Source organism: Pelecanus crispus, chromosome 2, assembly GCF_030463565.1.
Source record: "Pelecanus crispus isolate bPelCri1 chromosome 2, bPelCri1.pri, whole genome shotgun sequence".
NCBI classification, from domain to species: Eukaryota; Metazoa; Chordata; class Aves; order Pelecaniformes; family Pelecanidae; genus Pelecanus; species Pelecanus crispus.
The window spans coordinates 4,235,986-4,260,688 of record NC_134644.1 but is presented as its reverse complement, the minus strand read 5'-3'; the positions used below and the strand labels follow the sequence as shown (position 1 = coordinate 4,260,688).

Below are 24,703 nucleotides of genomic sequence, written 5' to 3'. Positions count from 1 at the left end.
GCACTGACTCCTGCTCTCCACATCCTTCCCGGGGTCTGGCTACCCATAAATCAGAGTCCTCTGCCCTCCAGGGCTCTGCCAAACCCCTCAGGGCTCCAGCACTCACGGTGCCCAGACCAGCTGAACGGACCATGCAGATCTTCATTAATGCTATGAAGGCAATGAGCAATGCTGACTTTTGAAATGCCATCACTTGCCACTTTAATTCTTGCTGAGACAAATGTGGCAGTTCAGACTTCTCAGAACCCGTTTCAGGCTCCTGGCAAACTCAGGCAGATCCAGTCGCACAGGTTTGGGAGATTTTGTTCACAGCTGGTAAAGCCAGAGGTGGATGAAATCTGGGATCTTGGAGAACCAGTACAAGCAGACAGCTTGGAAGAGCCCTGAACCTATTATTCGTTACGTTTTGCACTTGTCAGTTTACACCATGTCTTACAACATTTCTTTACAACATAAAACAACGTTTATCACAGAAATTAGTTACAGCATAGAAATTCCTGTTTTCAGCTGGTAAGGTCTTAAACACAGTTCGTGATATTAGCCACAGAGGTTCTCATCACCCAGTCAGAAACTGTTTGGGGTTTGATCAACGGACACCAGCAGCAAATACTCTACGTACAGAGCAGCTCTGTGATGCATTTGACCAGGCTGTGTAAAATGTTCCGTTTCCCGCCTCCTCCACAAAAACATCAGCTGTATCACATCCTCTAATGATAAGGTGGAGCCTTTATCTCAGTCTCTAAAGCATCGTGTTTCAGCCCAGCCTTTGAGCTTGTATAATCGCTGGTGTCAATCAAGAAGTTGGGTGCCCTGCTTCATGTGGCTTCTGCTGCCAGACTCTTTGCGAGAGCAAAATGCTTCTTCATGGTCACCATGCCCTGGGAGGAAACCTACCTCCCCTGGACACAGTTTATCTTGAGAAATATGGTTGTAGTGATGCTAGGTGTTCTGCTTATCAGCTTTCTGCACACATAACACTGCCATTACTGCCTCCTCTCTCTTCCTTTGCTCTGCAAAGCTCTAAGAAGAAAGTAGGGCGGGAGAGGCAGGTACCCTATTTCCTCTGTGTCTTTAACACATGTACCCTGGAGCGGTTTTACCGTGTTCCCAGTGTAAATAGTGTTGTTTTAATAATGCATGGGCTTCTACTCACCTTAATTCATTCTATTTCCAGCAGACTGCCATCTTGAGTTCAGAGAAAGTTCTTGCTTGCTTGTTTGTTTGCATAGGTTTTTTTGGTTTGTTCTTTCTGAGCCCGAAGAGTTTCTCTTTTTTCTGCCCAAACATAAATAAGACCTTTTTAAAAATTATTTTTAAGAAAACTGTTTTATCCAAGTACTTCATGAGTGAATGGTCCCCTGTGGATATGTAATAGTAATTGCAAAGCTTATTTTTCTGCTCCCAGTGGCATTGATTGTGTGAAAATAAATGTTGAGTACTATGAAGCAATTAATCCTTAACTCTCCTGGGAGTTTGGTAGGTAATTATTACTATATTTAGCTTACAGAGTGAGGTGAGCAACAGGAGCCAGATAATTTGCCTTTGCCCCAGAGACCAAGGACAGGATTGTAGTCTTCAAGTAGATCCTTTTAATTGAAATATTCTACTCATGCTCTTCAAGTTTCATGTTTTGCACCGACGTATCCACCTGTGTTGTTTTCATAGTTTTATGATGCTATGTCATTGGACAGCTGGAGATTTCTAGGAGAACTTCTCCACTGGGTAACAGTTGGGGACAGTTGGGGACAGGAAGGGAAGAAGGTCTGAGCTTTTAGCCCTGCTGGATGGTGGTCAACTTGCTTTAGATTTCTCCTAGGGCCACACTAGTATCTTCACACAAGGCTACACCACACTGACCTGTGCTGCTGTGCTAGCCAGGTAGCTAGTTCAGAACTCTCTGTGCTCCAGTGAACAGCAGAGACAGCTAGGAAATCAACAGGGACCATCAAGAGCTTCCTCTCTGACTCTCAGAAAAAACAAAGTCACTGAACTCCTTGTGTGGGATTCAGCTCCAGATCCAGGCACATGAATTTCAGTGTTGATACATAGCTGTCTAAAGTCCCACAGCAGTCAGTGGAGAGCTGGTCAGTCCAGCCAGTGGGACCTGGAGACCAATTCAATTTGTCTTGCACAGACATTTGATTTGCTGAATATCTCTTGAGGCTCCATCGACTTGAGGCTCGATTCACCTCCTAGATATAAAACCAAGCAGATGGAGCTCATCATTCACTGCAAGAGGGAAGGAGTCTTCCAATAATCCCTTGCTCTCCCGGCTCTTATCTGAACCACTTACAGTGCCACAGCAGTGTGCTGGGTGGTTGGCCTCACAGCCAGGAATAACGCTTCTGCTCGAAGAGCAGTGGTCTTCATGGCTGAAGGTTTGCGTTTGAGGAACCTTTGTGGATGACATCTACTTATGAAGCAAGGTGTTTATACTTGGAGAGAAGAGGAAAGATGCTTTACAGAGGAGGTACTTAGAATTAAGATGACAATTACAGTAGGAGAATGGAGACCACATATTCTCAAAAAACATAGCTTTTTCTGGTGGTGGAACTCAGGCATGGCAAATGATGTTTGCTGGATTTGTGCATCAACTAAATGTACTGTGATTATTAGATTCCTCTGTCTTAATCAGAGCTTGTAATTTTTCTCTATGTCCTTTTCCTTAATGGTCTCATTTACTGAGATCCTAAGGGTTATCTCTTTTGCTCTACACACACAAGAAAAAAGTGAATAAATTGCAGTGACAGGTTGAAGACCTCAAAAAACATTTATACAACAGACTAGAGGACTTGGCTGCACCTATGCTTATGCCCACAGTGCTTCTAGCCAAGGTGTGGTTAGCACCACTGAAAGCTCATAACTTTTAAAAGGACAATATGCTGTGTGTATATTCTTCAGCCAGAAAAAAATGAGAACAGGCCAGGAAACCATGTTGCAACCTATAACCTATCACACTGACATTACTGCCTCACTGAGACTGAGTCCACCTCCTGTATCTTATGTTTTACTAATATCATAAGCTTGACAGAATAAAACCTTTTTTTTAATGTTAGTGCAGCACAGTATGATCCTGACCCACAACTGGAGACTGCAGGCACTAAAAAAATACAGACATAAAAATTAATAATAGTTGTTAATAATCTCATATGACAATACTGCTTGCGTAAAAGGTAAGTATGATCTATATTCAGAGGATTAGACCTCCAGATGGTAAAAAACCCAAGAAAATCCCATGTATATGCTATGCTATGCTATGCTATGCTATGCTATGCCTATGTTATGGCTGATTTACACCTGCTGAAAATCTGGCCCTTCCCAGTATTTTTGGCTTGTGCAATTGCTCTTGTGGAACCATCAAATCAAATATGGTTTTCCTATGTTCAGTCTCATCATTCATTCACTGAAACAACAGGTTAGCGTTTCAGTTGTTTTAACTTCTCTGGTTTTGATGGTTATATATAAACTATGAAAGGGGTTTACAATATATATTTTATGGACTGTTCATAGAGCTGACAATTGTATACCAATATGTTAGACAGCTCGTTTCAGTTTTAGCACGTTATTTATCTTTCTTCACTTTTGAAAGCTTTTTCGCTATAACATAATATGTCCCTGTACACACATGAAATATTTTTTATTGAAGTGCCACGGCCGTGATTCTTAACTCTTTTTGCTGGGCTTGGTACAGAGTAATCTGAATTGTGAGTAGTGAAGACAGCAATCATTCAGGTTCGGTTGGATGTTTGAAGCCCTAGCTACATTGAATAAAACCTCATCGGTTCACATCTGCCAAGAAAGTCATTCAGCAAAGAGGTTTTAGGGATATAGGCTGACTTCAAGTGGCGACTGTAGATGTCTACCTACGAACACCTACATTTCATGCTTGTCATAAGAAATCCCTTTACAGGCAGTAGAGGTCTAGTCAATGTAGTCAACAGAGTCCAGGGCACAAGTCACTTCATCCCAAAGGATGGAAAATAGATTAGATAAAATGTGCTCAGGTGGCAATATTTAAATTCTAAACATCCACAATTAAACAAACTGAATCCATCAGCTAAGCTTAGAAAAGACTGATAAAAGCCCATACTCGTGCACCTCTCAGGTCATCATATTTCATTCAGCCTCCCTGTCCTGGGCCATCTTCCTTGAGAGGCATTCAGCTGTTATGCAAAAACACAAAGAGATCAAGAACACTAAACTGAGTGGAGTTTGTTAGGAACATTAATCACCTCCATTAATTTGAGGGGGTGGGAGGTCTCATTCCTCTTTCAAATTTTCCTGCTTTCAACAGCCATTGCCTTATGCTATCCTCTTTTTTTTTTTGCTACTGAAGTGTCTTTTGGTACCCAATATCTTCTCAAGAAGCTGCTTAAATTTAAATAACTCATCTGCCAAATATCATTAATAAATTGGAGAATGAAATATTTCACCTTCTCCATTCCTGGCATTGCTCTGTGGACTGCATTTTGCTCTGAATTAAGAAAGGTCTGAAGATCTCTCTTGTTGCAATTAAAGACTTGGAAAGTAACTTTGGCTAAGTGTCCCAGCAGGTTTACACGATGTCCTATTGAATCTGATCAGTCAGTCATATCTGCGGACACCTGTACTTCTTGGCAGAAATGGGGCACAGATCAATGTAATTTCATTTTGAAAAAAAGGCTGCTAAATGAATATATTCATTATGACATTGGAGTAGGTGACTGCACTGGATAAATATGTGGAGTAAATTGAGAGCTCTCTCTGCATAGCAGCGGAACGATGCTGGTTAAACCAGCTCAGGGCCTGGTCCAATGCATTGATAATAAATTAGGGGAGGCCTACAAAAAGAAATCCAGGGGGAGAGCTGGCATAAAAAAAGCCCTTAGCTCCACCAAACCTGAAAGTCTTCCTCTACTGATTGATAAATAAGAAGATTTAAAACACAGGAAACCACAAACTGTTTATGCTACCTTTTGCAAATAATGAAGTCCTATAGGTGGATGCAATTGTTGTGTTTGCAAAACAACACAGTGAATGTTTTCTTGTCTCTGATCCCAATGTAAATAATATATAGAAATACATTTCACGATGTGTTTATGGAATGTGATGTTATTACTTTATATAAATAAAGTCACAAAGTAGAAAGCAGAAAAGATGCACTGTGTTGGGTTTGGAGAGAAAGCTAAATGGGGAACACAACCCCAGCAGCACAGAACAGCAAATCCAGCCTTCAGCAAACTGCTGCAGGAATCAGCTCTCAGATATTGTCCTTCTAGACCCTTCTGTTAAGAGCCTTTGTATTTCTGATTGCCAGGGGCAGAGAAGAAAGAAACACAGACAGGAAACACCCCGGTTGCTTTTATTTACTGCTACTATTAGTCTTCACCAACATTTCTTATACTCATGTGATACCATCCCAAGCAATGTCCAGAAAGATAAGCCATTTTATAATGGATGCCTCAGCTCAGATGTTAATTACCTTTAAGAAAGAGGGTTAAATAGTGGAAATGAGGTAAGGTAGCCACAGAGAAGATGCACTAGACCAAGACAGTGATGACTGAAATAATTGTGCTGCTACTGATGTGAAGAGGAATTAGATCTTGAATTGTTTCTTCAATGGTTCATGACTCAGGTGAGAAAAAAAATGCCTTCTGGTCTGCTACATCAATCTCTTGGCAAAGAGCCTGCTCAACACCAAGCAGCTACTACCCTCCCAACCTCACATCACAGTCCTGAAGCCTAGTAAAATCTTTCACAGAGATATGTCAAAGGGAAACACAGTGGGGCGAGTACCGACCTCCCTGCAGCAGAGCAACATGGAAGCTGAACTTCAGTGTAGTTTAATGGAAAGTGAAGCAAATAAGCAAAATCTCATACAACATATATCTGTTTGATTTACACAGAGATAGGCTCAAAACAGAACCATCCTTTGGGGGAAATACTTCTTGGTATTATAATACGTCAGTAAGTCAGCTTAATACTTAGAAATGCTCCTGTCCCCACTCATCTAAGGCAAAAAATAAAGGTTTAAACCATGACCGTCATGATGCTACTCCATAAAACAAACCACCGTGCACCAACATTTTTAATCATTCTGGCTTCTATCCTTGTCCCAGAGAAGATACACAGGGTCAAGAACGGGTATGGAAGAGGGCAAAAAGGATACCAAATGTATGGCATAGGCTCCAGCCCAGAACGCATCGGGCTTTTCAGCCTGCAAAAGAGGGACTGGTACAAAATCTTAAGCCACGTGGAGAAGGGAATGCGTGTTCACTGGTAGCGTAAGATTTGGGAGCATGGGATGAAATGAGCAGAAGGTGGGTTCAAATCAAACACAAGGGCTGCTCCCGGAACCATGGACTTCACTTGACGCCTACAGGAGATAAGACTAGCTGGACCTACGTCCCGCGCAGTCTGCAGGGCAAAAATGTACAAAACGTGGTTGAGACTTTTCCTGTAAAATCACTGTCATGAGACACAAACCATTCAGATTCACTCTCTGAAAAGAAAATAAAGAGCGACATGTGCAATACCTTCGCCTCTCCCCCCCCCAAGGGAAATCTGTCTTTAACAGGCCACTTGAAAGCGTTCAGGCTGCATGAATAAATGAAATAAGCAAACATAAAGTGGCTATTATTAGCAGCGAGATGCAGTGACCAGCTAATCGGCCTTTCCCCTGTCATTTTATGATCCAAACTGAGCTTTATATAGCTTTGTTGCATGTTCAAATTGTTGTACAATTAATTGATGTAATTAACATCTTGTCCCTCTCTTTACACTGGCAATTATAAGCCACCATCAGGCCTATGACGAGAAGCAAGAAATAGGACTGGGATTTTTTTATATCAAATGCAAAAGAAAAGGGAAAAAAAGTCTTTCAGATACCAACGAAAGCACAGATCTTTCTATAAATGGTAAAGGGGGGAAAAATATACTAAACTGTTTTTTCTCACCCTTTGCATGTTACCTTTAAAAAGTGAATGGGTTAGTGATTTGTTAACAAGAGCTAGAGGCTGGATACAACTTTAATATTTTAACCCATTAAGCCCTTTCCTGAAAATGGCAGGTTTCCTGGTCGTGTCAGTAAGTTGAACAGCCTGGAATTAGGGAGCTGTCTCCACGGCCTCCCATATATGAGGATTTTGTTTTCTCTCCTCAGCAGGCGGTTTAAAAGACAACAAATCTGTCTGTCCATTAGATCTTGAAAATCTAGCAGGACTGGGGAGACAAGAACAGCCAGGAGTATATTATCTTTCTTATTGTTACCGTTATTTATGGGGCTTGTTTGGGTTTTCACGCTAAAGCTAGCCTATACCTGTGGTTCCTCTTGAGTTCAAAAGAGCATTGCCCTCAGTACGAAATGCAATCGTGCTGGAGAGGGGAGAGATTTCCACATTTGCATCAACAACGCAGGTCAATCTGGTCTTGAGCTGTTCTTCCAAAATGAGAAATCCAGAAATATCAAGTCACTAACCTGCACCTTGGAACTTCTCTATTTCTGGGGAGAAGGACTGAGGGAGGACACACAGATTCATTGAACTGGGCTGGGATTTGCGCACTTTGATCCACCTAACCCCTTCCAACCAAGCAGCTATTTCAGAGGAAGCCAAATGCCCCAACCAACCATTCCTCTCCTTTCCCCACAGCGCTGCATCGCTTTCCCAGCACAACTCAACCCACTTGTAGAGCTCATGGCAATGTCTGGGCCACCTCCTGTGCCTCTAACTACTACCCCTACTATCAAGACCATTTCCCCTCACCCTCCTCAGTGTCTCTCGGGGCTGAACCCAGCAGGGAGCCCCAGGCTCTGCGGAGAGGTGAGATGCTTTTGCACCGCAGGCTGTGGGTCTGGAAGCTTCTTGCTCTGGAGCTGGAGGAACCCCATAGTGAGTGCACAGGCTGGTGGGTAAAAACTGAAAATCAAGCTTTGCTGCTTTCCTCAGTTTCTTTCCAGCCCATTGCCATGATTAAAAAAAAAAAAAAAAAAGCACAAAAGAGGAAAAAAAGAAAAGAAAGGTGAAAAGGAGAGAAATTAATGAAGGAAGTAAAAAGGAAAGGGAAGGAAAAAAGGAAAATAAAAAAGGGGGAAGGGGGAAGCAGAGAAGGGAGGGGTGAAAAGGTGTCAAAAGCAGGCAAGGGGTAAAAGGGGGCAAAAATGGGGAAAATGAAGAAGGAAATGGGAAAAAAAGAAAAAGGGGCAAAAGGGGATAGAAGGTGAAAAGAAAAAAGAAGGATGGTAAAAGGGAAACAAAGAAAAAAGGGGCCAGGGAGGAAAAGAGGAAAACAGTGAAAAGGAAAAATGGGAAAGATGGAAGAAAGGGGGGAGAGAGGAAAAGGGGGAGAACCAAAAGAAGAAAAAAAGGGAAAGAAGAGGAAAAAATGAAGGAAAAATTAAAAGGGAAAAAAAGGAGGGGGGAGGAGAAGGGAAAGAGGGAAAAAGGAAGGGGACAGAAGGAAACCAGGAGAAAGAGAGAGGAGAAGAAAAGGAGGAAGAGGGAAAAGAAGGGAAAGTGAATAAGGGGGGGAAGAGGACGGGGTAAAAGGAAGCGGGAGGGAGAAAGTGGGGCGGGGGGGGAGAGAAGGAGGGAGAAGGGGGGAGAGAAGGAGGGAGAAGGGGGGAGAAGGAGGGAGAAGGGGGGAGAGAAGGAGGGAGAAGGGGGGACAGAAGGGGGGAGAAGGGGGGAGAAGGGGGGAGAAGGGGGGAGAAGGAAGCGGGGAGCCCCCGGGAAGCGCAGCCTCCCGCGGGCCGGCGGCACCTGGGGGGCGGGCGGGGGCGGGGGCGGGGCGGGCCCGCCCCGCGCAGGGCAGGCGGCCGGGGGCGGGGGCGGCCCCGGCGGAGGGGCGCGGAGGGGCGCGGAGGGGCGCGGAGCGGCGGTATCGCCTCCCTCCCTGCATCCCTGCATCCCTCCTTCCCTCCCTCCCGCCCGCCCCGGATGCGCTCAGCCCAGCGCCGGCAGCGGAGCTCAGCGTCGCCCGCGGCCGGAGCTTGCGGCGCGGGGTGTCCTCCGCTCCGGCGTGGGCGAGCATGGAGTACCCGCTCCTGCGCGTCGTGGTGCCGCTGCTCGGCTGCTTCTTCTCGGCGGTGAGTGCTCCTCCCGGGGCGGGCGGCGGGACGCTTGGGGCTCAGCCCCCGCCGCGCCGTGCCGGGGCTCCCCCGCTGCCCGCTCCTTCGCCGGGTTTATGGATTTAGCCCCGGGCAAACTTTGGACAACTTTGAAAGTGCTGTCGGTTTAAGGCAGGTGTATCTTTGTTGGCTTTCCTTTCCCCACCCCGTATAACCTAGGAGATCGCAATCGCTTAATTTTCTTTTTTGTTCAGGGCATGCTTCCTCTTCACGAGTGAGGGGATCTCCTCAGCTAGAGGAATTCACTTCGGGGTTTTAGTGTTTTCCTTCGGGACTGGCTCTCGGTTTCGTTGCCATTCAGGTTTGCAGCCTGGCTTTCAGTTTGCTTTGGCTTGTGTTCAGGAGCTCGACTGTTTGGTGCAACGCTCCCCCCAAAACCGGGGACAAGGCGAGGAAATTTCCCGGCGGCGACTGAGCGGCAGGGCAGGGGGCTCTCGGATGGGACCTTCCTCCGGTTGAAGAACAGCCACCCATGAGAAGTTTGGCAAAGTGCTGCTCTCTGACGCTTAAACCTCATGTGGATGCACTGTTTGAGGAAAGAGCAGAAGCTGGGGGCAAGGGAAGTGTTTTCTGGCCGCCGTGTCCCCTTCTGTTTATAATTTCCATGCTTGCGGGTCCCTGATTGGGGCAGTGCTGTTTCCTCCCCCACCGCAGATGGCTCGTAGCACAGCGTAGATTTAGCGAACGGGATTGTTTCTCCTGGCGATGTGTCCGTGTGCGCACACACACACACGTGTGCATGCAAAAGCTAATACTCTGTGCAAACAGCGCAGACACAGCGTTCTGCACATTTCGCTGACACTTTGTTCTGGCGGCTTGTTTCCTTGCAGTGTGTGGTTTCTAGTGCGACCATTCATTTTTATTCAGCAGGCTGGGGCGGGAGGAGGGGTTGGGTGCTGGCTCTGGCTGAGTTTCTCTCTTACTTGTAATCTCCCACGCTTGTTTTCTCTCTTTGGAAGGTGAGGTCGCCTCACCAGCATCCTGTTGGGTTGGGTGAGGGTTGTCCACAGGAACTAGGTTATGCCATCGGTACCTTGCTTGCAAGTCACTTCTGTTTGCTCTGCTCGGCTGGTGCCAGTGGTTCACTTGAAGCCGCTCTGATCCCCAGCGAGCAGAGTCAGACCAACCAAGCCAACCCTCAGAGCGTGGAGGGTAACCCAGGTTTGGCACTGCATCGCTCATCTCTCCTTTCCTCTCCCCTTGTCCCTTAAGAAATGAGACAAATGGACTTACTGCAATTGTTTTGGCTGTCACGGTGAGCCACCCAGCCATCTGCATCGACAAAGAGTTTCTTTGAGGAAGAACAGGCTGGGAAAATAGATTAAAGTGTTAAAAAAATGACCAGGCAATGAGTTCCTGGAATTCTACAGCCTTTGCTTTAGGGAAGATCCAAAATAGCTCATGTCTGGGGCTGGAGCTGGGGAAATGAGAAGGGGGCAGCACTCCCGTCGGCTGCTGGAGCTGCTCCAACTCCCGCTTCCATGGAAGCCCATGGCAAATATCCCATTTCTTTAAACATTGTTGGCATGAAGAGGTCCTCTGGGGCCAGATCCTGCAGAGAATTAAGTCTCGTAGTCTGCTGGCAGTTCAAGATGCAAGTGGTGGCAGGCTCGGGTCCCTAGGCTGGTGCTCTCGGGTTGATCGTTGCTGTCAATAAGCACAAACCCCTAAAGCTTTGGGACAACAGGAGGGCACAGCCTAGGTGCAGCCCAAGAGCCTGTACCGGTTCCTCTTCAGCCATTTTATTATCTTGTTGTTTCATACTTTATCTCGATTCCTTGCCCTTGGTTTAGTGAAACCATCGGTTGCTCTCTCGTTCTTTCATTGCATTAACGTTCCTGAGACGTGGTTCAAACTACTGGGTTAGGGATTCGCATGCTCCTTATCAGTGCTGGTCTGCAAAGTGACTCATGCTGAAGTGCCTCAACGCTAGAGAAAATCCCGGTCATTTTGTTTAAACCTGGGATTTGGTGTTCATTTTTAAAGCGAAAGTAACTCCGCAATTGTAACAGCCTGACTCTGGGACCTACGATGGCTCAGCAGAGGTTTTTTTCTTGTAATTTATTGTGATAATTTTTATGGGTCTGTCCTTGGAAAAACTCTGAATGAGAACGATTGGCTGATCAAGAAGTTCAGTGCTATAAAACTGTTGCAGCCATGTGGTTTCTAATTGCTGTTATAAACTTTCACCTCGGCCTCTCATGATCTACAAATGTGGAAAAAAGGGAATTGGGCAAATCTCATTTGCTGTCGTTCACCAGACCATGCTCGGCAGAGACTTGACTCCTGCAACAGTCAGCTCTTAACATTTTGAAGAAAAGTGCTAAAGTTGGGGAGGGGGGGTATGGTGTAAATCCAGAATAATCCCTATTAGGGTCTAGTGGGTCAGTTTACCTTTTTTAGGGGTGTAACTAAGATAATCTGGCCTAGAGAGCTACAAGTTGGGCTATTTTTTTTTTTTTTTTTTTCAGTGTGTGTCTAGTAAATGAGATGTGGATAATTTGAGCAGTTGGTCGATTCCACATGCCTTCAGACTGCAAGATTGTTGAATTAGCTAGATCTGTCCAGCTGGTGTAATTTGTGCTTTTTTTCAGAGTTTTATTCTGCTCCAGCCACGAAGTAGAGGCGTGATGGCAAGGAATAAAAAAACTCAGATCTGATCCTTTAGCAGCCCGAGTGTAAATGCTGGAAACCGGATCATTGTAAAAAAGCAGTTAAATTTAAGCTCATGGGACAACCACTGCAGCCATATCTGCATCTCTTTCACCCTGTCATTGACCGAGAAGTTAGATAAATACATTTAAACCAAAATAATCAATGTTTTTGGCAAGGAGGCAAGGTACTTGCTAGAATCCTCTAGCCAAATTCCTGTGTCCAACACAAAGATCCTTTAGCAATGACAACTTGTGTTTAACAAAGGCTTTGCCACAAATCCTCAATGTGTTACTGGGTGTACGATTTGTTAAATTTATACATGTATAAACGCATGACTGACTTTATTGAAAGCCATCTAGGAGAACCAGTTGCCCAACCCTGTACCTGGGTAGCTTGCAAAGTTTCATTACCTCTCCATAACATTGAAAGTTTTCAGAGTATGTATTTTCAGCCGTAAATATATTTCAGAAGCTCTTATTTAGGGCATAACAAGGCAAAAGAGCAAAATAGGCGAAACCACAGTATCTGAGGAAGAAAAATCCTATGTGGAATATTTAAGGCCGTTTCCAACAGCGTGTTGCTCCAGCCCACCAGCATAGCAGCAGGGGGATTCTCACTGTAATTATCACACCCTCCCCGCAGCCGAGAGGTCTGTCTCCAGCAGGAAAACCCCAGAGAACCAGACAGGAGGGGAATTGTGATGTATCGTAAAAGGAGATGAGTCCGCCAGGGTGTTTTTTAAAAAGAGGGACAGTTGCCAAATATTCAGCATCAGGAGGCAGATGGGACCATGGACAGAGAAAGCTGCCTGCCTTGTGAATTTGGGTGCGTTATATGTCTGTTGTTTCCTTTTCCCACTTTTCACAGTGCTTTAAAAGTATTCTGGTTCAAGCTTCTTCCTGTTGTAATAGCAGCAGTGGTGTGACAGCCAGAGGGCTGCACCAGATAAAAATGCAAAGTAGGGTGTGCTGCGTTTTGTGCGAGGTCTGTCCGGTGCTGACTTGCAAGGCTGCCGTGATGTTTTGTTCTTGTTTTCCTCGTTTCACAGTGGCGTGACTTTGCTGAGTGGTATTTGTCTCTCTCACTTCAATGTCCAAGGAGGGGTCACGGCAGTCGGTGGATGCAAAGCAGGGAGGTGCTCTGCGCGTTTTGCAAATGGGCAACTGGGGCACGAGTCAGTGATGGGAGCCGTGTCACGAAAGAGGTGTTTCAGCTCTCCCGAGGCACCGACTGTGAGGCTGCCTTGGAAATGCCAAACATACAAAGTTTCTATTATTTTCAGGGGCAGGGGGGAAGATAGTTTTTTCCCTTTATGAAATGGTCTCCAGCAGAAACAACTGGAAAGACCGGTATCTTGTCAAAATGAATCTTCTACTTGCCATGTCATATGCTGACTTAGTCTGGTAGGACTGGGAAGTCACCTGGTATTTGGGCTAGCTTGTAGACACAGATCTTTGTTGGCGATAGCAAAAAGGGGGAGGAGGGACAGGAAGGATATCTCCCTGTTAAGCATCAAGTGTCCTATTTATTGGCAGTCTGAGGCACCAGACACTGTGTAGATCAATGAGACCCAAGACAAGATAATTTTTTTTTTTTTAAGTCAGACCTGAGTCCACTCGGAGGAGATTTGTCACACTCTGCATGGCATCTGTGGCTCAAATTCAGGAAAGGAGTCAAATTTTCTGTGCAGAATAAAAACTGTTACTCATGTTTTGATGAGCAGCAGGACTTAGCTTGGTTTTATGAACACAGTAGGTCATGTCCAGCCCTCCGACCAAGTCAGCACAAGTGTGGCACTGTCATTTCACTGCTGTGAACGGGATCGCCGCTGCATCACACTGGCTCAGGGGAAATGGATGTGTGGTTTTCCAGTGCTTGGGAAAGGTTGTGTGCTTAAATATAGCCCCATTCTCTGGTCTCATCAACTTTTTCTCTTTCATATTGGAAAGAAGAGGAAAGGCCTTTGTAAGAACCAAAATCGAGGAAGTGTAGCCAAGAAAAATCCTCAGTTGTGGGCCAAAAATGTAGATTAAAATGGGTTGGAGATGCCTGGAGACCCCAGAGCAGGAGGGGCTGGAGTTCAAGCCCAGTAGGTGGGATGGAGAGCATGGATGAACAGACAGACGGGCAGGTCAGAAGCTCCTGCTCCCTCCGTAGAACTTGCCAAGCCTGCCTGTGCCGTGGCACTGATTTGTCCTCTTGGCCCATGCAGCTGGGCAGGGTTTCCCTCAGTGAGTGCTGAGCACTTGCCATTTCACTGCTCCCTCTCTTCCGTGGTCCCAGATGTTTTCCAGAAGTCACGAGCTCTCACAGCTTCATTTGGGTGGGAACCGAGCCAAGAGGGGAGATGTCTTTGCCTCTGAAAATGAGATCCCACAGGATTACAGTGGAAGAAAAATCAGACCCTTCGTTTTGAGGTATGAGAGGGGCAGGGAAATGATGCCAGCCATCAGGCTGGCCTCCATCCAGAGGTAACACAGCTAACGCCGTGGCAGAGAGGTCCTGCGCATGGCTGGGGAATGCTGCTCGCCAGCTGAGTGGTCTTCTTGTTGCCGTTCCCTTTTGGAGCAACCTGCAGCTTGCTTGGCTTCATGCCTGACCACCAGGGATTTCTCTGGGATGATTCATTTCTCCGGGCACGAGCTTCACCTTTCACATTACAAGACCCGTAATGCAGGGAGAGTTCATTCATTAGTACTCAGAAGGTGCCTTGGGGAAGGTTTGAAAAGAAGATGGGCTCCCTGAAGCCACCGGTTGCTGGATGCTCCTTGCATCATTACGTAGCCCTTTTATTTATTGAATGCGGCGATACCAGACTCCTTCAGCGCTGGGGTTTTAGAAAAACCTAAAGGCTTCTGGAGATGTAAATAAAAGTGCAAAGTTGCTTTCTGATAAGGATGTTGTAAATAAAGTACCAAGATTTTCTGTCCCGAAACTTCAGCTTTATTAGAAGCGTCTACTGGCTGTTAGCTTTGCTACAAATCACTTTTAAACTGCTTAGCCTCATGCATAAACCCTAATGAGGGAAGAGCTATAATAGCAGGAGCACTTATGTTTAATAATTGCCAATCTGCACAAATATAAATAGCCTAGGTGAACACGGCTTGACCTGCTGGAAGCAAGCAGGTAAGGTGAAGAGGCAGAAGCGGGTGCAGTATTTCTTTGCTGTTGCGGTCCTTGCCTCCGATATTCTTTCCCCGACTTGTCCGTCAGTCGTGTGGATGCAAGGCAGATGTGGTGCCCTGAAGTCGCTTTATCCCTGGTATGAAGTTAGCGTAGGTGACGTCAGAAGTCAGTCCAGTAATTTTTAGATAGTTGGTTTATAAAGTGAATTTAGGGACATTTTTGTGTGCATGGATATGTGTTGTGGGTTGCTTAAGGCTGGAAAACACACATTAGTGCTGCTTCACTGCCAGTTTATTGTGCCAGATTTTATCTGCAGCACTAACTTTATATATGTGTGTGTGTGCATATATATATATATAGAGAGAGAGTGAGTATTTCCAGGACTTAAAGACCTATTTTAGCTTCTGAGCTGTACATGAATTTTGGAGACCCTGATATACTTCACATTAACAAAGTCACTTTTCCAGTCAACTGAAACAGTGGATGTTAACAGCCTTAAACTCCTCCATTAGTCACATTAGGTAGATTTCTTACCCCCAGGGTAAGTCTTACTACCCAGGGCAGTCACTAACCATCCAGTTCACTGTTTGCACTGTGGGGAGATGAAGACTTAGACTTCTGTCACTTGCATTTAAATTCAAGTGTTAGAACTGAACTGGGATTATTTTTCTAACTCGGAACCACATCGGGATTATTTTCTGATGCATTTCACTAGTGGGCTGGACAACGGACTTGGTGATGCTGTTTTGATAAACTCTTTTGGGCGTCATGACTTGGCTTCATTGATTTAAAGTGCAAGAAGAGACCAAAGGAAATGAATACAGAGTCCCCAACTCTCTGTTTGCTGAGCCACCATCCCCATGATCCTCCTCCTGCTTTTGCAGCAGGCTCGGGGATGTTCCTACTCCTGACAGTGAGTTGGGAAGCTGAGTGTGAGCTCCACCTTTCTTTAAATCTTCATCCCAGTGAAACTACATCTCTTCAAGAGGGAAGGGGGGAAAAAAAAAACCCCACATTTAAATACAATTCTTGTCTGGAGAGGGAAATATCAATACTTTGTGTCTCCTTTGTAAAGCTGAAATCTGTTGTGCGTCTTTTCAAAAGATGTTTCTTCAGGGCCCCAACCTTGATTCTGTGTTTAACAGATGTTACAATTAATACCTGGTGATCTGTAACATCACAACCAACACCTGAGCAGCGAGTGTCTCCAGGGCCCTTATAAATGTCATTGTATATCACAGCTAATCAGTCTGTGAGCTTCCTTGCAGGTGACCTCGGGGTGGGATTCATCTTGCACATTAGGACACCTACGTTTCAGCATTTCTGTGTAGGTGCCTACGTGCGACCCAGATGGTCTGAGCTCCCGTTGTGGTCAGCAGTGTTGTCAGGTTTATGTCAGCTGCCTCCTCTCAGGCCATTTGAGATGCAGGAAAAGATGCCGTTGTGCCACATCGTCCCTCTGGAGAGCGAAGCCCCCGTAGATGCTGCGTTATCTGCCAGCCCCACGTGGACGCCGTGAACACAGAAAATAAAGTTACCTCAAATGGCACCACATGCCTCCGTTATGCACCTTTTTGAACCCTCATTGACTACAGTGGCAGTTCAGTCACCCTCAGGTAGACACCTACACTTAGAGATCTTAAGCCGCAAGCTGAATCCCTCCCCAGGTTTCTCTTGTGTTGTGTAAGAATGAAAAAAGAAGAAAACCTGCTCACGCTGAGCTTTTCCCTGCAGCCTGCTTTATTCATTACTGAAAACCAGCTTTTATTTCATATTTCCTAAGTGGCCAGACCGCTGCAGTTAAAACTTTAAGGAAGGTATCCCTTTGCAAGGCAAAAAGGAAACAAAATTCAATACAATGAATGTGATGCCCACCCCTCCCAAAAAAATCTGTAACAACTCTGTACAGTTGCAACAAAATGAAAAGCTGCTTCAGCACTGACACTCGGCATTTTTATGCACTCAGCTTGGAAACAGCCAGAATCCAAACCCTGCTGGAGATTATACTGCTTCCACTTTTATTTTACTCTAGCCAAATTCAACTCTTATTTTGAGTGAATGTAGTGACTATTTTTTATAGCCTCTTTCCCACGATGGACGCCTAGCCATTTATCAGGGGAGGGGTGAACCCCTTTAGCAAGTTCATCCCATGCATGGTTATGTGGGACATAATGTATTGCTTTTTGTATTTTGGGGTTTTTTTTAAGCCACCTTTCACAGCCCTCAGGAGTTTGCTGAGCAGAGGTTAAACCCCAGTGCTGTGGCAGATGTGCTTTCTTGCAGAGGGAGGGAGTGAATGAGATGCTCCCCAGGAGCATTCAGCCCTCGCTCGAAGGCAAAGCGCTCGGCCGCGGAGCCGCGGCAGCGCTAGCTGATGTGGCTGCATGTGTCCTGCTGCTAAAGCCACTTCATCCTCCTTGCCATCAGCGACTGGGCTCAATCCTGAGCTGTGCCCGGTATTCCTTGGCGGTTTTTCCCCTGTAATTTGGGGCTAGTAATTTGGGACGATTCAGCAAACAGTGCAAAGGGATGTGGCTGCTTTCTTCCCCTTGCTGAGTCCTGCGATGTGCTGGGAGCTACACGGAGGGGTGGTGGAGCCCCTCTGCCAGCCTTGTGCTGGCTGGGCATCCCTTTGGGATTCACTCCCTGGGGAGGTCACAGGGGTTTCCTATTGCCCCAGGGCCATTTCAAAGCAGGGTGCAAGCGTAGAACAGCCTGCACTGAAACAAGCCACTTGTTTCCTGCAATGTCTGCATCCATCTCTTTGGTTATTTTTAATTTCCATCCTTGCTCTTAAGCATAATTAAGCTTTTCCAGCTTTTTTCACAATAGAACCAGGTTTTCTTTTTGCTTGACGTACTCAAAGGCAGAGAAAAATGCTGCTGCTGGGGCGGTTCCCAGCTTCACAGGGCACCAAAAGGAGGGCAAATACTACGTGAAGAATTACTGATGTGCTCAAGTGTCGACTGCTAGGCTGCTTGCATTTTTTTGGCGAATGACATTAAACACGGCCGCAGAGCCATGTGGGTCTCAGCTATGCTGTGCACTTAATTCCAGTCCTGCAACGATTCCTCTCAAAGAATTTTCCCAGCCCTTGTGTTTTGCTCCACTCGCTGCCTCTCGTACAGTTCTGGTTTTGCACAGTTTCTCTGCGCAAAGCTTTTTTTTTCCTTCTGGAGCTGGTGTTTTGCAGTTGGGGCATAGGCAGTGTTTCGGACTGCAGGAATTCTTGCTCTTTCGTCCTCTCCACAAAATTCCTTTTTGCAGCACTGTTTTTGGCAAAACGAACCTTTGTTCCTCTTTGCCCTGCTCTCCTCCCTCCCCTGGGAAGTCATAAATGTTTCGGCAAACAGTATGACAAAGGCTTATCTTCAGGCTGTTTGTGTACAATGCAGATGAGGCAAAGTTTGTCAAGAGGAACAACAGCTTATATTGGAACAACTGAAATATGTATATATTTATATATATATAAAATTTTACATAAATATATATATGTATAAAGAATAAAAATAAATACTTTCAGGCACGACAATACTTCCTGACATCCGAAAGAGAAACAAAGCTAAGTAGCAGTTGCTCTGGGTTTAGCCTGAAGATGTTTGTCTGTGGGACAATTTGACAGAAAAGCATGCTGGTTGGAGAGAAGGGCTCATTGCAAAACCATCGCTACCATGCTTCTGTGTTATAGACCTACAGCTTATCTCCAAAAGGCAAGCCCACAAATTAACATTCATGGTTCTGCTGGGCATTAAAAACCTGGAACTCAGCGGAGACACTCATTTTTATGACATGCCACAGTTTTCTTCACGTCTCGCCACCTGCTAGTTTCTTGCTGTTGCAGAGGTGATAATTCCTGCCCACCCCTGCAGTCCTACAAGGGCTGATGGTCCTACCAGCTCCTCCCTGCCTAAGTGATTCATCTGCTCTGCAGGTGCTAATTACTCTTTTTTTTCTGTAATTAATTAACTGATCTGAGTTTAGTCAAGTTATTTCAGACCTATGCATATCCTGAAGTTTCCTGAGTGTGTTTCAGAGTCAAAGAGCTTCAAAAGTTCTTTTTTTTTTTTTTTTTCTCTAGCTGTACTAGTCAGTCTAATAAAAAAAAATATTTTGTCCCATATATCAGTAGTCGATCATGGCTGTAATAGCACTTAATAAAACTGTGGTGTCAGTTGTTGCTTTTAGAGATCCATTCGTCTTGGTACCTAGTTCTTTTGGAGATAGTAGGTTGGATGTCTGTCAGTGGGTGAAGTTGTGCTGGAAGTGCGTGATCTACACTCTAATTAAATTTGCACACCGTCAGGGAGAGACTCATAATGTTGGCATGCGTATTTGTGCCTTCCACCTTGGCTGTTGTTTTCATTTGGATCTTACAAGCTTGGGGATATAAGGCAGGAACAACCCTTCTGTCTCCTTGAGGTCTCTGCCAACATAGGGCTCCTGTCGTATTTATACAGTTATTTGCCTTCAGCTTCTTAAGGTTCACTTTTTTGCTGTGCTCCTTTGACTGGGAAGCTGTTCCCAGAGCCAGACAGCTCTGGTGGTTAAACTGTGTCAGCCAAGCCCTGATGGTTTTGTAGATGGAAAGGAAATTAAAAATTGGAGCTTGCTGCCTTGGCTCTACTTGACCTGAGCCTCAGAAATGTCTTGAGGGACCAAAAAGCATCTGGAAATATTTTTAAACCTAGCTATAAAGCTGAAGCTTTGGTTGCCTGTTTGAATTTTTTTGCTACGTATTGTTGTTACAGGGAGATAAAACAAAGCCAGGATTTATTGAAAGGACATCTTCCAGAAACACTAAATTCAGTTGTGGAAGAATGGCTGAGTAAAGGGCTGAGTAACGGTTGCGATTTTCTAAAGGAAAGACACCTAGCGTGCTCAACAGCACTATATTTACTCTTTGGGAAAAGAGATGCAGAAGGGAAAAGAATCCAAGTGGCTGTTGCAAGCTGTGATGGAGGCCTCAGGGATGGTCCAGGACCTGAGATCCCAGCATGGTGTTTGCCTGGGGATACGGTGAGGGCTGGGATGAGGAAGAGGAGGAGGTTATACTACCGTGTGGAAGGGCAGCTGGGAGCAACGGGCAAGAGAAACATGAGGGCAGCAGTCGTGAACTCCAGCTGCAAAGAGGTTAGGAACTGCAGCCTTTAGGTAGATAAATTGTGGAACAATCCTGCATTTGAGTTGAATCTCTTGTCCAGGTTGATCACTGGGTCTGCTGATCCCACTTGTCTAGAAGCATCCCAGAGCTCTAGCACTCTTAGGGACAGCCTGTGCTGGGAACACTGAGCAGCCTAGGTGCAGTTTTCTCTCCTGCATTCCCTCTTTCCAGCACGTTTTTTTCTCTGCATATTGCTCTAATAGTGTATTTCTTCTCCTGTTCCTCTCTGCTGCAGATCCGACAGGTTTTATTATTGCACAACTGAAATCATCATCATAATAAAACAGCAGCTGTGTCTTTGATTCAGTCTTGCTTTCTTCCCAACTACGGGACTGCTGAAAAGTCAACTCTCTGTTTCTAGAAGGGGTATTAAAATGCTTGGCAGGTTGATGCCCCTCTACTTTGTAATTACTTCTTCTCTGCCAGTTCACCACTCAAGCTTCCTGGGCTGTCAGCTCTGGAAACAAGTATTAAATATATATTGCAGCCCTGGGGGGAGAGCCCAACCAGTCAGAGTACAATGCACCTAAAAATAAATGCTTATTTCCCTTGCAGAGCAGCCTGAGGAGAAGTACAGACAAGAAACAGTGTAACTGTTTGGGGTAACCAGAAGTGGAAGGAGATGAACCAATACATTAGAGGGGTAACAGTTCAGGCCCAGGATGAAGCTGAGGAGCTCTTAGTTCAGTTCCAGGCTCTGTAAATGAACTTTCTCCTAGGTCTTGCAGCTGAATGCCTGAAACCCAATCTGGAAATGAGAAAAATATACTTCCTTTACTTGTCCTTTGCTTATTTCATTTTTGTCTGCACACATCATAAAGACTTCGTAGTTAGTGTTTGGCTAGATTAGCCTTGCAAATCAATGTCATGGGGATGATGTGCTTACCCCCCCCCACCATGTGCACTCGTGATAACATCTGGGAATGGAAGCATCTTCTAAAGCGAAGGACTGGTGCTGGTGCCAGAGTGTTTGTACGCTCGATGGGATTGAATTTGGCTGGATGTGGGAAGGTTTGTAGCAGTGAGGGGAGTGAGATGTGAGAACAGCCTGCCAAGAGCAGCACTGAGCGCCAGAAAACCAACTTCTTTTGTGATGGAGGTTGGCCCATTTCTGAAAGGGATGTGTTGTCTGTCACAGGGACTGCCTTAGAGGGAGCCTTCCTATATGATGTGTATGTTATTCAGCTGCTATGCAGGGAGAGCAATTGGTGTGATACTGTTCACAGTGCAGTGCTCGCCCTCCTGTTTAGGGAAAAACTTAGCAAGGCAAAAACACCTTTAGCAGGAGCAAGGCGTTATCGCAGTATGGACCTACCTGTCAATGCAGGAATGGGAGGCTGGCCAGGCTTGGAGACACATCCATGTGTCTTTGAGAGTGGTGAGAGTAGGAGATGGAAACAGATCATCTTGGAAAGCTACTGCTTGGTCGAGAGATGGGCAGGATCTCTTTAGAGTTTCATGGAGTCCCCCCAGTATTGCAGCTTTGCCAGTTCTCCAGTGGGAAGGTCCCACCGATGATGCCTCTCTTGGCAGTCTCCTCCTTGGTCCCTGTTTTTTTGAAGGTATGTGTTTGTGAGTGCACGCTGCAGGACATGTTCCTGTTGCAGGAAACTCAAAGCCAACTGGAGGGCTTTGCTCTGCAGGTGACGGGGGTCACTGCTCTCTCCCACTGTTTACCCCTTGTTTTGAGGGATCCATCCACAGTGGACTTGGGCCTTCCTGTGCCAGCCAACAGTGTCATCATTCAGGCTGTCATGGGATCGTGGCCATGAAAGGAAAGAAGTGTTTTGTTAGGGAGCAGAGACAGGGAAAGGTTTTCATCAGGATGATCCTGGCCATATGCTCAGTGTTCAGCCGCAGGCTGGGTTGACAGTCCCAGCACGGTGTTTCACAGAGCAGATGCGGTGTGTTTCTTGCAAATCTTTTGTTTCAGAGGGGAGGGAGGGGGGGATTAATATTTTTGATTGCTCTCATACAAGCAATAGGGAGTTCCCAGATCCTTCACACTGTACTAAAATAACAAGAGCAAGTTTAAAAAAGGTGCTTCTCTCCAGAAAAAGGTGCGGTCAGCCATCTCCAACTGCACATGCTCAGGGACATGAGCTGCTTACAAGTGGTGAGCAATTGGGTGAGAGGGAGAGAAATTTAAAATCGGTGTCGTACATCAACAGTGGGGTCTACAGTGAGGAAACCATTATACTTCTGCACAGCTCACCCAATTAGTGGCTGCAGCTGACCTCTGAGCATGGGGGGTGTGGTTACTGTGAAATGAGATTTAATTAATCTTAAGGTCAGGATATAATGAACCTTGACTAATCTCTTCACATTAGACCTTGCTGGCCATTTATCTTCCAAATGTATTTTCCTTTAACAAAAAGCCTAACCTTCGACTTGAGGAATATTTTCAGGAAGGTGGGGTTTTTTTGCTTGTAATGTTGCTGGGGGTGAAGGAGATATCTATCCTTAAGGATTTTAATTCTTGATTGATGGGGGAGAAAGAATAGCTTTTTCCTTTTTCCTTCTCATCAAGAAACTGAAAAAGTTTGCAAGTTCTGAGTTATTTTTCTTGACAGAAGGGTGCATAAATTAAAAAAAAAAAACCAAAACATGCATTTTATGGATTGTTTTTCAACTTTCTTTTTCAAGCCAGAAAATAGCCAGAATGTGCCACACCTTTAAATGATGGCACAGCCAGTTCTGGGGAGAAGGGAAATTTCGCTTTCCTGATTAGCATGTTGGAAGACTGACACACTCGGAGAAGGGATAATGACCTCTGGTTTAGATCATAGTTCAGATAGTGGAAGAATTTCAGTTTTGAAAGTTGTTCGGTCGCAACTATTAGTTTGAAGCATATTCAGTCTTAGAGTCTGCGGATCTCTAAGATCACTTCAACAGCAGCAGATCTAATTGGGGAAGAAAATTTCCAGGCCTGGAAATAGAATATTGCACTAAGTCTAGAGTTTAAATGTATTTAAGAATCTAGGAAAGTCCTGACCAGTGAGATCAGGGTTTTGGTGTCTGCTGTGGCGTATATCAGTGGGTTACCCCCAAATTATGTTTTCCTGCAAAAGGGTGGCATTTAAATGATGTGACTGAAAGCAGCACATCTGGGCATCAGGAGGGAGAGGGCAGGAGGAGTTGCAAGGGTAAAACTGCATTTTCTTCATTATGTGGGAGACCCTTAGAGATCAATGTGTCTGTTCTTGGTTTTCTCCAGGAGATGGTTATTTCAGCCTCTGTAATCCAGTGCCTTGTGGCTGCAATGGTCTTAATGGAGCTAAAAATAGAGTAACTTTCCCAATTGAAGAAGTATCTGATCTCCTTTCTGTCTGTAAGGAAAATGCAGCTGAGTTCCATGACAGTGCTATTCTGATAGAAGGTCCCACAGGATCGTTGCAAACAGCATGGTTTCAAGACCTCAGTTCTAGCATCTACCTCAACATCCCTTTCCCTAGCAGGAGCTGGCACTGAAAACAGAAAGATCAAAGCACGCAGGCACTTGGTCACATATTCATTCAGCCTTAGGAATTTAACTTATAGTTGTGCTTGGGAAAATCCTACCCTGCAGTTACCATCCTCAGCCAGAATAAATCAGCTTAGCTTTGCTGACGTTAACATTACTGTGCCGTGCCATCTGAGGCTCTGACTGTGAGTTTAATGCTCGTGAAAATTGTTACGGCAGCAACCCTGGAAGGCTGAAACCCAAACGTAGCACAGGCAACAGCAGTCCTCCCCGTGGCCCGGAGCTTGTGGCACATGAGATGTTCCTCAGGGAACACCTCAAGGTGGGTGGGTGGCATAGCTTGTACGACCCAACCTTGCCCACATCATGACCTGTGAATTTTGTTGTCACCATATGGAGAGGCCTCCAGCAAAACAACCTGACTCTGGCAACAAGCCTGGATGATAATGCTTGTGGAAAAAAGAGGTCCTTAACCATTGGAGTGGGGTGCTGGGGTATATCTGCTAGGAATGGGTCAGATGTATGGTTTCAGCCTTTGGCCTGAGGGCACTTTCAAGTCAATGGGAAACCTTTCAGTTGTCTGTGAAGATAAGTAACAGCACAGCCAAGGAGCTGAAATTAAACGTATAGATATTCTGTGCTTCCATAGGGAATTTCCAGGAGTCAACAAATTAAAACAAGAGTGAACTCCGTCAGGTTCAGCCAGAGAGAGGGAGCTTTTGTATACACCTTTTTGTATAGAATCTATGTGTCCTATATGACTTTTTCTGATCTATAGATAGGGTGAGGAGAGCTCATGTGGGGTGGCATCCAAAGGGTTACACATGGTTTAGCAGAGAGAGTTTGCTGCACAGCCTGGCTGGAGGATGGGGAACAGGGTGCCAGAGGTTTCCACGTTTCTTTTGTAATCAGTTAAGTGTTCTCACTCTGATAAGCAAAGTATGATTTTAATTAAAAAGCCATTCCAGCTGGATTTAATTTTTATGCCATTGAAGAGGCAAATCTCTGTGGATATAAAGAGGGGGAAAAAAAAAAAAAAAGATGGTCTTCTCATTCCAAAGAGCTTTAATCCACAGTGGCTTGGATCCCAGGTCAAGGCTAATTTCCCCACTCCTTGGAAGAAGTGTTGGGATTCTTTTCCTCGCATCTCCTTAGCAGAAGGACCAGTAAGATATCCCTGCTTTATCTCCTC

The 24,703-nt window shown here is 45.4% G+C and overlaps 1 protein-coding gene across 1 annotated transcript in view; it reads left to right on the top strand.

Annotated features, from left to right (window-relative positions):
• The window catches only part of VIPR1 (vasoactive intestinal peptide receptor 1), a 136,039-nt gene that overhangs the window by 4,940 nt on the left and 106,396 nt on the right, over positions 1–24,703 (top strand). The gene's annotated exons all lie outside the window — the stretch shown is intronic.